Below are 12,993 nucleotides of genomic sequence, written 5' to 3'. Positions count from 1 at the left end.
GTTTTCTATGAAATACATTTTGTTTTAATCTAAGCCTTATTTACTTCATAGCTTTTATAATCTGAATCATCTCTTAAGTGTGCTTTTTCATTCATTCATATGAACACACTGGATGTTTTCCATTGTCAGATAGCGGTTGATATGTGTTTTTTAAAGCATGTTTATAGTCAACTGGATGATCTAAGGCGCTTTGATCAGCATTGGTGCTGGATATCGCGCCATAGAAAAAACTATGTATTATTATTATTATTATTATTATTATTATCTCGGGGCCTTGGTACGGGTTGTCATGGACATGGGTCATCAGGGCATGGGCATAACTGTCGTGTTGCAAACACATTCTGCGACAGTCACGGTACTGATTGGTCGCTGTGGGGTGGACACACGGAGGCGCATGCGTGGCGGGAGCAGACGTGGGTGTTTTGGGCTCCAGCAAAAATCACTGGTAAATTGTCGATTTTGATAGGAAAATCGGACGACAGGCGGCAAGAACAGGAGAAATCATAGTGTACACACTGGACTTGTTACTTTGCGGTGTTTTCTTTAGCAAAAAACTTCAAGATAGACCAGTTATTAGAGTTTAATTTGTTGTCAACAAGGCAGGCAAGATGGCGGGCACCGTTTTCGGCAACTGAGTAGAGAGTTGAGTCAAGATAAAGTTTAGATAACATAATTGGATAACTATCTGCACTGCGAACAGTAAACACATCGAACATTTGGTGAGTGAAATTTCTGTTTCTCTATTTCCGAATGACATTCTATGCGGCTGCATTTTACGAAGGAACATACGGACCTGATTTTTTACATTTTCTTTTTACTTTGTGCACTCTTCATTAAAATTTTCATGAGTGTTCATTTGTGCAAGTTCATTGACATTGTATCTTGGGCGTGGACTGATGGTGCTCACTGACGCAGAAGAAGTCAAACATAGAGAGACATTTTCACAATTTCTTTTTCAAACTGTCATTGTCACATTTTTTTCAGTTTCGGCTTCACGGTTTCTCAAGGAGGCGTCACTGCGTTCGGATAAATCCATATACGCTGACCACATCCGCTAGGCAGATGTCGGGCCAGCAGCATAACCCAACGCACTTAGTCAGGCCATGAGTGCATGCTTATGATATATTTGTGTGCCTGTCAAGAGTGGATTTCTTCTACAAAAATTTGCCAGAGGACGACATCCTCGTTGCCATGAGTTTTCTTTCGTTGCGCCAAGTGCATGCTGCACACGGGACCTCGGCTTATCGTCTCATCCTCCTTCTTCTTCTTCTGCGTTCACTCGTATGCACACGAGTGGGCTTTTACGTGTATGACCGTTTTTACCCCGCCATGTAGGCAGCCATACTCCGTTTTCGGGGGTGTGCATGCTGGGTATGTTCTTGTTTCCATAACCCCACCGAACGCTGACATGGATTACAGGATCTTTAACGTGCGTATTTGATCTTCTGCTTGCATATACACACGAAGGGGGTTCAGGCACTAGCAGGTCTGCACATATGTTGACCTGGGAGATCGTAAAAATCTCCACCTTTACCCACCAGGCGCCGTCACCGTGATTCGAACCCGGGACCCTCAGATTGAAAGTCCAACGCTTTAACCATTCGGCTATTGCGCCCGTCATCGTCTCATCCGAATGACTAGACGCTCAGTTTGATTTTTCTCCAGTCAAACTTGGGAGAAAGGGCAAGAGCGGGATTCGAACCCAGTCCCTCATGGACTTTGTATTGGCAGATGAACGTCTTAACCATTCTGACACCTTGTTCCTTCAAGCGATATTGGTCAACAAACAGGGTATACTCGAGAGTCATTATATCAAATACTTGACTTTTGTTTTCTTTTTTTGACTTTTGACATGCATTTCAAAAATCAACAGATGTTCCCCATCAAGCATCAAAAGAAAAAAAAACGTACAGACAAGTGTTTTTTGTGTGATACACTTTTTTCTAGTAAACCCTTTCAATCTTTCAATAATTCAAACACAAGGCTTACTCGTCCGCGTTTTAAAATGTTTCGTTTTCAATCCTGAAATTCTGTCTTTCACATCTCTGATGTGCATATTTCCGATAATGTAATCTGTATCTATTCCTCAACTCCTCCCAAAGACACGGTATATGTGGTGTTTTATTTAGCAGAACGTTTGTGCATTATAGTTTTCCCCTAAAAGTGATACATTTTAAAATTTCTACTATAATATATAATGTGTGTGTGTGCGTGTGTGTGTGTGTGTGTGTGTGTGTGTGTGTGTGTGTGTGTGTGTCCTTGGATGCTTGAGTTCGTGTATAGTTCACCAATGGCAGATTCCGTGTGCAATCAACTTCCCTCAACTTTAGACGAATTATTTCATTATAAAAATGGCTCCGACTGCTGCTTGCTAATTTCGGTACGTATGACCATGTCCCTGTTCTATGGATCCAGTGATAAAAAACAACAACTTTCATTGGAAAATAAAGTATGTATATGTAATCACGCTGATTGTTTATCCATGTTAATATACTCCTGTGTGTCAGTGTGTGTGTGTGTGTGTGTGTGTGTGTGTGTACGCACCCGTGCGTTCGTGCTTGCACTGACGTGCTCACGCGCTTGTTCAGTTTCTGAGCCGCGGGCGGGCCCGGGCGGTGCCGTGGCGGTGGGCATGGTAAAGAAATACATGTAATAGTCAGTCCGACTATGAGTTTCAGTTTCAGTTTCAGTAGCTCAAGGAGGCGTCACTGCGTTCGGACAAAACCATATACGCTACACCACATCTGCCAAGCAGATGCCTGACCAGCAGCGTAACCCAACGCGCTTAGTCAGGCCTTGAGAAAAAAAAGAAAAAAGGTGAATAAATAATAGATAAGCTTACATAAAAAAATAAAGAAATAATTATAATATGGTGGTGGTGTGTGTCCATCGAGATCGATGATGACCATCGTTGTCATCCAGCTGGGGGATGGGGGAAGGGTGGTGGTGGGGTGGGGGGGAGGATGCAAATGAATCTATCTGTGAATGCGCAGATGGCTGAATAGTCCAATCTGCGCACGAAATGTTCGCTGACAGTTTTGAAGGATGAAAGGTCATTTTGGATGACTGATGACTTGCGCGATGAGTTTGTTTAAAGTGAAGAGGAGTTGCGCAACGTCAACCTCACTCTCTCGTCCGGGTCCACCAATTTCCAGTGGCAAGACTAAGTCGAGACGACTGGAGGATGAGCACGGATGCAGTGGATGACCAAGATATCCTTTCGGTGTCTCATCTTGCTCTCTGCACTCCACAGTGCGTTGCTGTAACCGCCTTCCTCTCCGTTGAACCGATAGGTTTCTTCCGCAGATTCTGCCGGATCCAGACTTCGCATGCATGAGTAGACACACCCCGGGGGCCAACTGCGTGTGGCATGCACACAGCACAGTGGAGCTAGATGGCCGTCGGTGGCTCTCCTGAGCCAACGCCCTTTTATGGATCTCCATAAGGGTGTCTAGCCACCCGCCTCACCAGTCCCGGAAGGGAGCGGTGGGAGTGCCGGTTTAGTCGCCGGCAACCCGACCCTGAACAGGTTGTACTGGATTACAGGTTACCAGTAGCAGATCTAATGACCTGACCTGACTATGAAAACTAACTATGACTAATATAGAAAAAGGTAGTAGTAATAAAAAAATAAAAAAATAAATAAGACAACAATGATGATAAATAAGCAAATAAATGTAAAACATGAAGACACACATTCACACATACACCCACACATGCATAACAGATATGCACCAAACATGCAGTTTCACAGATATGAAAGCACAGTCAAATACATATAAACGTACATGAGCTCCAACACACACACACACACACACACACACACCACACAGTCCGACTATGAACGTCAGAACAGCAGACAACTGCTGTCCCGATTATTTGGGCTAGAATTTTATCATTGTGGAGAGCGTCTTGCCCAAGTTACACCCCACACTCTCTCGGCCAAGAGGGTTTTAGAACAGTCGGTGCTGGGATGGTTCCCAAATTCATGACGGACCAAGTATTGTTCAAATGTCAAGTGCATATGCTTTAGTAACCTGACAATTAAGCAAATAATTTTTGACTGTAGCTTGATGAAGCCTTATTTACACCGAAAGTATGTCCTCACAAGTGACTGAGAACGTTGATGTTTTTGATTTTTTTGCATTCATTATCAGTTGTTTCGCTTGTCGGTTTAACGACTTCTCTTTTACGAAGTCCTTTAAGTAATTTCCTGTAATTGTATTTAGATTTTGTTTTTTTTGTTGTTTTTTTTCAAATTTCACCCTCATTTCACCCTCATTTGCCCAGTTTCCCCCAACCCTCCATTCATTCACATCTCCCACCGACTCTAACCGATAATGCTCAAATGTATTCATAAATACTTTGACAAAATGTCTTTAATCACCGATATGTGTGACGGGACATTAAACAAAATTCCTCCTTCCTCCGTTCCCAAACTGAAGGCCAACTAGCCCCCAAGGCTGCAGCACTAAGAAGAGCCAGTGCAATCTTGCTTCTTAGTTTGAGAGTCATAGTCCTTCATATATATATATATATATATATATATATATATATGATAGTCAGTCGTGTCCGACTATGACCATCAGAACACCAGAAAAGGCAACTATTTGGGCTAGAATTTGATTATAATGGAGAGTGTCTTGCCCGAGTTACATCCCCACTCTCTCGGCCAAGAGGGTTTTAGGACAGTCGGCGTTGGGATGGTTCCCAAAGGCCAACTAGCCCACAAGGCTACAGCACTGAGAGCCAGTGCAATTTTGCCTCCTGGTTTGAGAGTCATAGTCCTTCACAAAAGACTAAGCTGTAAATGGTTTCCCATTGAGTCCTTCATACAGACTTGCGAAATACTCTGAGCACTGCGAACGCGTAACGCGCCGCATCATGTCCGTTCACAAGTCGAGGCAGCCGGCGGCGGAACGTGTACAGTCTTGTCTTTTTATCTCCTGTCCACCACCTTAGAAGCCGTTCCTCACCTGTACAGCTGACCACTCGGTACAGTCCGCGCGGAGTCAAAGTTCATATCGGTCGTGAGTGTCGTAATAACAGCAACACACAGTTTCTTGTTGCGAAAGGCATTGTCAGTAATCATAGTTCATAAGTTTCTTCGCACCGGGCTCATTTCTGTTCACTACTGAGTGACGTCTTCACTCTTTGCTGGTGCTCGCTGACTTTGTGGTGAGTGAAAAGTTTGTGTGTGTGTGTGTGTGTGTGTGTGTGTGTGTGTGTGTGTGTGTGTGTCATTATCTGTGCGAAGATGTCTTGTTAGGTACTCTGCGGTAAAATCATGCAGTGAAAGTAATAACGAGCATCGTCATTGTCATCATCATCATCATCATCGTCGTCGTCGTCGTCGTCATCTTTTTTCTTCTTCTTCTTCTTCCTCTTCTTGTGTGTGTGTGTGTGTGTGTGTGTGTGTGTGTGTGTGTGTGTGTGTGTGTGTGTGTGAGAGAGAGAGAGAGAGAGAGAGAGAGAGAGAGAGAGAGATTCCGTCCAAAGTTATGTTGCTTGTGTCTTCGAAGAAATAGACTGGCAACGTTTTATTATCTGTGTGTCAGACTGGAGTCAACATGTCTTTAAATTTTCCACACGAAATCATCATCATAACTAATCATTATCACCACCACCACCACCATCATCATCATCGTCGTCGTCGTCGTCATCATCATCGTCGTCATCATCATCGTCGTCGTTGTCGTCATCATCGTCTTCGTCGTCGTCATCATTATCACCATCATCATCATCGTCATCATCTCGTCATCACTATCATCATCGTCATCATGACTATCACCATCATTATCATCACCATCATCATCATCATCATCACCATCATTATCATCACCATCACCATCATCATCATCATCGTCGTCGTCGTCGTCGTCATCACCATCATCATCATCATCATCACCGTGGAACAGTACTGCTTGTTACAATATCTTCACCATCAACTGTAGTGAAAACAGGAGGAGCGGCTTAGGAGCGGCGGAACCAACAACAGCAGTGAACGTGGCAGCAGAAGTAGCAGCAGCAGCAGTAGTAGTAGTGTTGTAGCAGCGGCAGTAGTAGTGTAGCAGCAGCGTAATAATAGTAGCAGCAGCAGTTGTATTTGCAGCAGCAGCAGCAGCAGCAGCAGCAGTAGTAGTAGTAGTAGTAATAGTAGCAGCAGCAGTTGTATTTGCAGCAGCAGCAGCAGCAGCAGCAATAGTAGTGGCAATAGTAGCAGCAGCAGCAGTAGCAGTAATAGTAGTAGTAGCAGCAGCAGCAGTAATAGTAGCAGTAGTAGTAGTGTTGTAGCAGCAGCAGCAGTAGTAGTAGTAATAGTAGCAGCAGCAGTAGTATGAGTATTGTACCAGCAGCAGCAATAGTAATAGTAGTAGCGGCAGCAGCAGCAGCAGTACTAGTAGCTGCAGCAGCAGCAGCAGTAGTAGTGTTGTACCAGCGGCAGCAGCAGTAGTAATAGTAGTAGTAGTAGCAGCAGCAGTAGTAGTAATAGTAGCAGCAGCAGTAGTAGTAGTAGTAGTGTTGCAGCAGCAGCAGTAGCAGTAGTAGTAATAATAGCAGCAGTAGTAGTAGTGTTGTAGCAGCAGCAGTAGCAGTAGTAGTAGTAATAGCAGCAGCAGTAGTAGTAGCGTTGTAGTAGTAGCAGCAGCAGCAACAGTAGTAGTAGGGTGGGGATGGTGGTGGTGGTGGGGATGGTGGTAGGGGTGGGGATGGTGGTACAGTAGTCACGCCGCCAGCTGGGTATGGATATACTAGAAACGACATTAGCGTGTGAACAAACAATACCCGCACGCGTGACAACAACAAAGTTGTCAACAAATAACCGGATACTTGTAGTACTAATGTTCGTCAGTAACAACACTCATCCATCATCGATCATCAGTCCAGCAATAATAACCCTCCCTGCTGTCACTCACTGCCTGGCACACTAGGTGATGGGACACGGGGGAGGCAGGATGTTGATGGGCCTGAGGGGCAACACGTATTCTGGAACCACTGTGACGATAGTGGCCGTAGTGGGCGTGGCCCTTGGCTTCTACCTCGGCTTCCGGCTGAGAGACAACATCGCCAAGAAGGACAGGAAGGAATAGCGGTGCAGAGATGACTATATACGGCCCGCACGGGACGAAAGACAGTGAGTTGCTTGTTTAGCTATATAGAGGCATCTGGGTATCTGACTCGGCTTGAGCATGAGCTTGAATGTTATATTGTGTATACCACAAACACGTGGTTGTGTGTTTGCGCGTGTGTACTGGTGTGTGTGTGTGTCTGTGTGTGTGTGTGTGTGTGTGTGTGTGTGTGTGTGTGTGTGTGCGTGCGTGCGTGTGTGTGTGTGTGTGTGTGTGTGTGTGTGTGTGTGTTTTGAATCGGGTGGGTGACTGGTTCGTGGTGGAGGATAGGTGACTGACTGCGACTGTTTGACAGCATTTAGTAGGACGGCTAATGAAAGAAGCAAGTTCATGAAACAATGCAGTTACATGGCATTGTGAGGACGTGGATTTCTTTCCTTCTTTTGTTTTTCTTGTCTTTTCTTCATTTTTTTATTTTTATTTTTTGAAAAGTTAAAAGCTATTTTAAGAAATGTTCAAATCTTCTTCTTCTTCTTCTCGTTCGTTATGAGATGGAGAAATAATCAGTTACAAGAACAGTCATTTCATCGTCAGAATACATCCCATTCGAACACAAGGCGAAAACCACCCACTCTCATGACCATGGTAGGGGAGGTGCTGGGAAAAAGGGTGGGTGCAAGAGCAGATAATAATAATAATAATAATAATAATAATATATAGTTTTTTTCTATGGCGCGATATCCAGCACCAATGCTGCTCAAAGCGCCTTACATCATGGTTGACAATAAACATACCTTAAAAAAATATCAACCGCTATCTGACAATGGAAAACACATGAATGCAAAAGCACACTAAAGATTATAAAAGCTATGAAGTAAATAAGGCTTAGATTAAAACAAAATGCTTTTCATAGAACACACACACACACACACACACACACACACACACACATATATATATATATATATATATATATATATATATAAATGTCCCTCCCTTACAGACACACACACACACACACTAACATTAAATATCAACTGCACTAAAAACAAAATTGCATAAGCATTAAAATATTTCTTATTTTCTAACTTAGAATTCTGTTCGGACATACTAACATGCCTACACACTTACACACGCGTACCAGAGCACTGTACCCTCACAAACACATGCACGCACGCACGCACGCACACATGCACGCACGCGCACACACACACACACACACACACACACACACACACACACACACACACACACACACACACATGCCCATTAAAAATAACCAGATAGAAAAAAAATGACATCACATCTAAGACCGAATTAATACAAACAGTATTTCTGTTCGCAGGTCACTGAGAGAGATACCTGACTGGAAATCAGTTGATTGATCAGTCGTATTAGTTGATTGATGCGTTGTTTCATATTCAGTTAGCTAGCTCACTAGCTAGCCAGTCAGCCAGTAGCCAGACATCCAGTCACTACTTCGGTTGATTGAGTGGTTGGCTGGACTGGCTGCGGGCAAAGAGGACTAGTTATTGGTTCAGTTGTCTAGCAGGGTGGTTGCCTGCTGAGTACATAGTTGCATACCAGCCGGCCAACTTTGTTCCCTTAGGCTACAGACAGCTGAAATGGTTTTCTTTTTTTGACTCACTTGTGTAAACAAAGTGAGTCTATGTTTTAACACGGTGTTCGGTTGTCTGTGTGTGTATGTGTGTATGTGTGTGTGTCTGTGTGTCTGTGTGTCCGTGGTAAACTTTAACATTGACATTTTCTCTGCAAATACTTTGTCAGTTGTCACCAAATTAGGCATAAAAATAGGAAAAATTCAGTTCTTTCCAGTCATCTTGTTTAAAACAATATTGCACCTATGGGATGGGCACAAAAAAATAAAATAATAAAGTCTAATTATATGCAACCTGCATTTACTGTTATATTTATATTTTTTGTATTCTCTAAACTTGGCACTTTGATATTCTGACCCAACAACAAGAGCAGTCATTATTATCATTTTTTGTTCAAACAGGAACTTCTTTTGCTAAGCATGGAAGTTTTATTTATTTTGCAAACGTTTTGGTGCATAGTAAAGAAGGGAAATTACTCTGTAATTAATGCTAGGGGACTTAATTCGAATCTGGTTAGGACTTCTTCTTTTTTTTTTAACGCGAAGCTTTATAATAACAAATACAGAACACATTTTAACGATTAGATTTTTTTAAAAGTGTATCACAAGTGAGTCTTGAAGGCCTTGCCTCTCTTGTTTGTGTGTGTGTGTGTGTGTGTGTGTGTGTGTGTGTGTGTGTGTGTGTGTTTCAGCTTACATCAGCCACCGTTTCACTTGGCACCACGGATCTTGTACGCACCAAACCAAGCACCAGTTCGCGGCATCTAGTACCAACACTGTCGACAGTGCACGGTCAGAAGCGACGCCAAATCATCCATCAGACGACACGTACATATCAGATTGTCACTTCCACCTGACCTCAACATTCCTTTGTTAAGCCTGATGTGTCTAATCTGTTATAATGAAAACTACCACATAGAAACTGCGTACTGCCTTTGTCGATGGTATCAGAAACACTGGAGTGCCTTTGATTTTAAAACAATGCAAAAGATCATTCATCAGTGTCACGTGTTTATTGTTAACGTGAATGTTGTTTAGATATTCAGATTTTACGTGTAATTTCAAATTACATCTTTTCCTGTTGACATTAATTTCCCATTCTGTGCCAAGTGGTGGAAAGGAAGAATTCAAATGAAAAACCGAAAAATATAGTGTGCTATGCATTTTTGTTATATGACTGTGTGTGTGTGTGTGTGTGTGTGTGTGTGTGTGTGTGTGTGTGTGTGTGTATTTACATATATGTTCATATGTGTGTTTATATGTGTGTCGTCAAAGAGAGAGAGAGAGAGAGAGAGAGAGATAAGCCAAAGAATGTTTTAAAAACAGCACACACACACACACACACACACACACACACACACACACACACACAAAAGGACAACAACAACGATAAAGTCCTTCATACAATACTGCTGCTGACTGTTCCATGAGTAGACCTCAGTTTCTCTCTGTCTTATTCTGTCACACACACACACACACACACACACACACACACACACACACACACACACACACACACACAAGACATTGTCTTACTCTCTGAAAAAGTAGAAGACTTGCAAAATCAACTAAATTATTTGCATTCTGCAGCATGCAGACTTGAAGTAAGAGTAAATATGGAAAATCAAACATCACACACACACACACACACACACACACACACACACACACACACTTGCGCATAGATGACAGTACACAAGAAGTTCACTTCATTTGGCCTTTGAACGAAAGCTTTGTAACCATAAAACACTACATTTTAGTGTCGATGAAACTAAATACAGAATGTCCACGTAATATTAGTCGATCGGAAATTCCCGTAAATTCCCATTGGTTGCGGCTCACACGGAACTGACAACGTCACCAGAAGACGCCCACTGAAGGATCACGTGATACATGTTTCGTACATGAAACTAACAACTGGATTTGATTTTACTGCGTTCAAACACGTAGGGTTTCGACAGCATCAAAGATACTCATCATACTGTGGTAAGTCTTTTGATATTGTTTGTTTTGGTTATTTTAAATGAGTGTGTAGCACATGTTGAGCGCTGAGGAAAATTATTTTGATCTGAGCCCAAGCCAGGCACAAAATGGCTGAAGGTCGAGTCATTTGACTGATTCAGTTCTGCTCAGCTTATGCGTGCGTGCTCAAGTGTCTGCGAATATGGAGGGAAAAAACAAACAAACAAACAAAAAACCACTAAAAAAAACAACGATATATTTGTGACTGACAAAGTATATGGCTGATGATTAATCAGATTGATGGATCACTGCACACACACACACACACACACACACACACACACACACTGACTGGCACACTCACACACACACACACGCGCGTGATTGCTGAGGCACGCGCGGGTGTCTAGCTCCCCTGTGTGTGCGTGTGGTTACTGAGTTACTTGGTTGGTTGGTTGGTAAAATTGGTTTGTTGGTCCGTCGGTCGGTCATCACGATATTTTATTTATCTATTCAATCGTGTGTTTATTACCATTGAGTAGTAGTAGCAGTCGTAGAAGTAGTAGTAGTAGTAGTCAAGCGAATCCCCACATCGACAGTAGTTTACAACTCCAGCTTTTCAGTTCAGTCAAGTGCTGTGACTCGGAACCAGTCGCCCTGTTGTTCGCGGTGAATCACACTTGAGTCAGTCGTCACTTTATAAATGTAATCATGCTGTCGCCATGAATAGAATCAATTATCGAAGCGCCGCATCAAGTTCTGCATGCCTTCTTCAGAATTACTTGTTTTGAGGAAAACTGAGGGTCTTTCCTCGATTTGCGGATGTCAGTCAGTCGGGCCGACAGCGCCGGCAGGGATTCTACAACGCAAAGCATATTCAGTGTGGAAAGCTCCACCCCCTTCCCCCTCCCTCCCCCCAAGGATCCCCCCCCTCCCCACCTTCCCCACACCTCACCTCCTCCTCAGTCTTTCTGAGTCGTTCAATTGTTCGCCGTGGGCTGCAACTCCCACCGCCGGCCGCACTCGTATGTACGCAGCAGGGCGGGGGGGAGGGGGGGGGGGGTCTTTTACTGTACATGCATGACCATTTCAAGTTTTAGCCCCCGCCATCTGATGTAGTCAGCCATTCTCCATTTTCGGGGGCCGTGTGCATGCGGCTGAGTTTGTTATTGTTTCCCACCGAACGCCGACATGGATTACAGGATCATTACATGACATGTGTCAGTGGATGATGGGATCAGTTCAGGCACAAGCAGGTTTTTACATATGTTGATTGGGGGATCCGGCGGAAAATCAGTCTTCACCCTTAACCCACCAGTTGCGGCGAAACCGATCAGGGTCGAACTCGAAGGGGGAACTCGGGCAAAGATTCCAGCGCTCAAACCATTAAATTTTGGCAACCCGTCACGAAAAGTCCCGCTAAAGCGCGGAACCCAACAGAGCGAACCCTGCTGTGAGAAGTTCGACAGCGCGTGAAACTGACGTGCGCGGCGACACTGTACCACCGTGACTGACAAATCTTCCTGTGTGTTTGTGTGTTTCTCTGACTGGGGAGGGGGGGAGGGGGGGGGGATAGGGGGAGGACCCTGACCTTGAGCTCTGATAGAACAGGGCTTCTGGTGCCCCAGTGACAGGTTTCGCCGGCCGGACAGACTGCACCGAGCCTTCCGGTCTCCGTGGTGCACTGCTGTTATTATCATTTCCGTCAGTATTGACTCTCAGCAGAAGGCACAGCTGTCCAGCGTTGCCATGCGTTTTGACTGACAGTCCGACAGCCTGTTGCAGCGGTGAAGAAAGAACTAGGTAGATAAACAGTTATTGCCACGCTTTATCCGCTGCCACTCTTTTCATTTGTGTTTTAAAATGTTCATTGTTCAATAATAATAATAATGATAATTTAAAACAAGAAGAAGAAGAGAAAAAAAATGAGATCATCAAGTTAAGTGTTTGAGACATGGGAAGTGAGACTGCGGTGTGCTTTTTTTTGATTGTCACAGTGACTGTCGGGTTATGAGTTCAGTTCGATGCGTGGTGATTTGCTCTGAAGGGTTTAATGCAGCAGGATCCAAATCCTAGGAATACACGTACACAGTAAACTGAGTCGAGGGATTGTCTGGGTAAAATGTACTTGAAGAAAAACAAACAAACAAAACGACCATAAAAAAACAAACGCAAAACAAATGAACCCCCCCCCACACACACACACACCCCCAACCCCCACCCCACAAAACAAACACAAATCCCGGCCAAACACAACAATACGTAACTACAGAAGAAAGACAAGACAAGACAAGACAAATTCTTTATTTCGAGGACAATATATAAGCACTGGTGTGGCGCTTT

General features: G+C 43.7%; 1 protein-coding gene and 1 long non-coding RNA gene across 2 annotated transcripts in view; both read left to right on the top strand.

The window, feature by feature from the left end:
• Positions 1–5,028: 5,028 nt before the first annotated feature.
• LOC143283363 (uncharacterized) lies at positions 5,029–9,775 on the top strand. The gene is made up of 3 exons (XR_013055393.1): positions 5,029–5,178; positions 6,933–7,135; positions 9,381–9,775. It is a non-coding gene; the product is annotated as an uncharacterized LOC143283363 (long non-coding RNA).
• Positions 9,776–10,556: 781 nt separating this feature from the next.
• The window catches only part of LOC143282920 (uncharacterized), a 25,199-nt gene continuing 22,762 nt past the window's right edge, over positions 10,557–12,993 (top strand). Inside the window, exon 1 of the mRNA XM_076588807.1 lies at positions 10,557–10,674. The gene's annotated coding sequence lies outside the window, so the exon portion shown is untranslated. The remainder of the gene's footprint in view (positions 10,675–12,993) is intronic.

The sequence above is a fragment of the Babylonia areolata genome, chromosome 6 (genome assembly GCF_041734735.1).
Source record: "Babylonia areolata isolate BAREFJ2019XMU chromosome 6, ASM4173473v1, whole genome shotgun sequence".
Classification (NCBI taxonomy): Eukaryota; Metazoa; Mollusca; class Gastropoda; order Neogastropoda; family Buccinidae; genus Babylonia; species Babylonia areolata.
The sequence above is the reverse complement of the archived record's forward strand: the minus strand, read 5'-3'. Positions and strand labels throughout refer to the sequence as shown.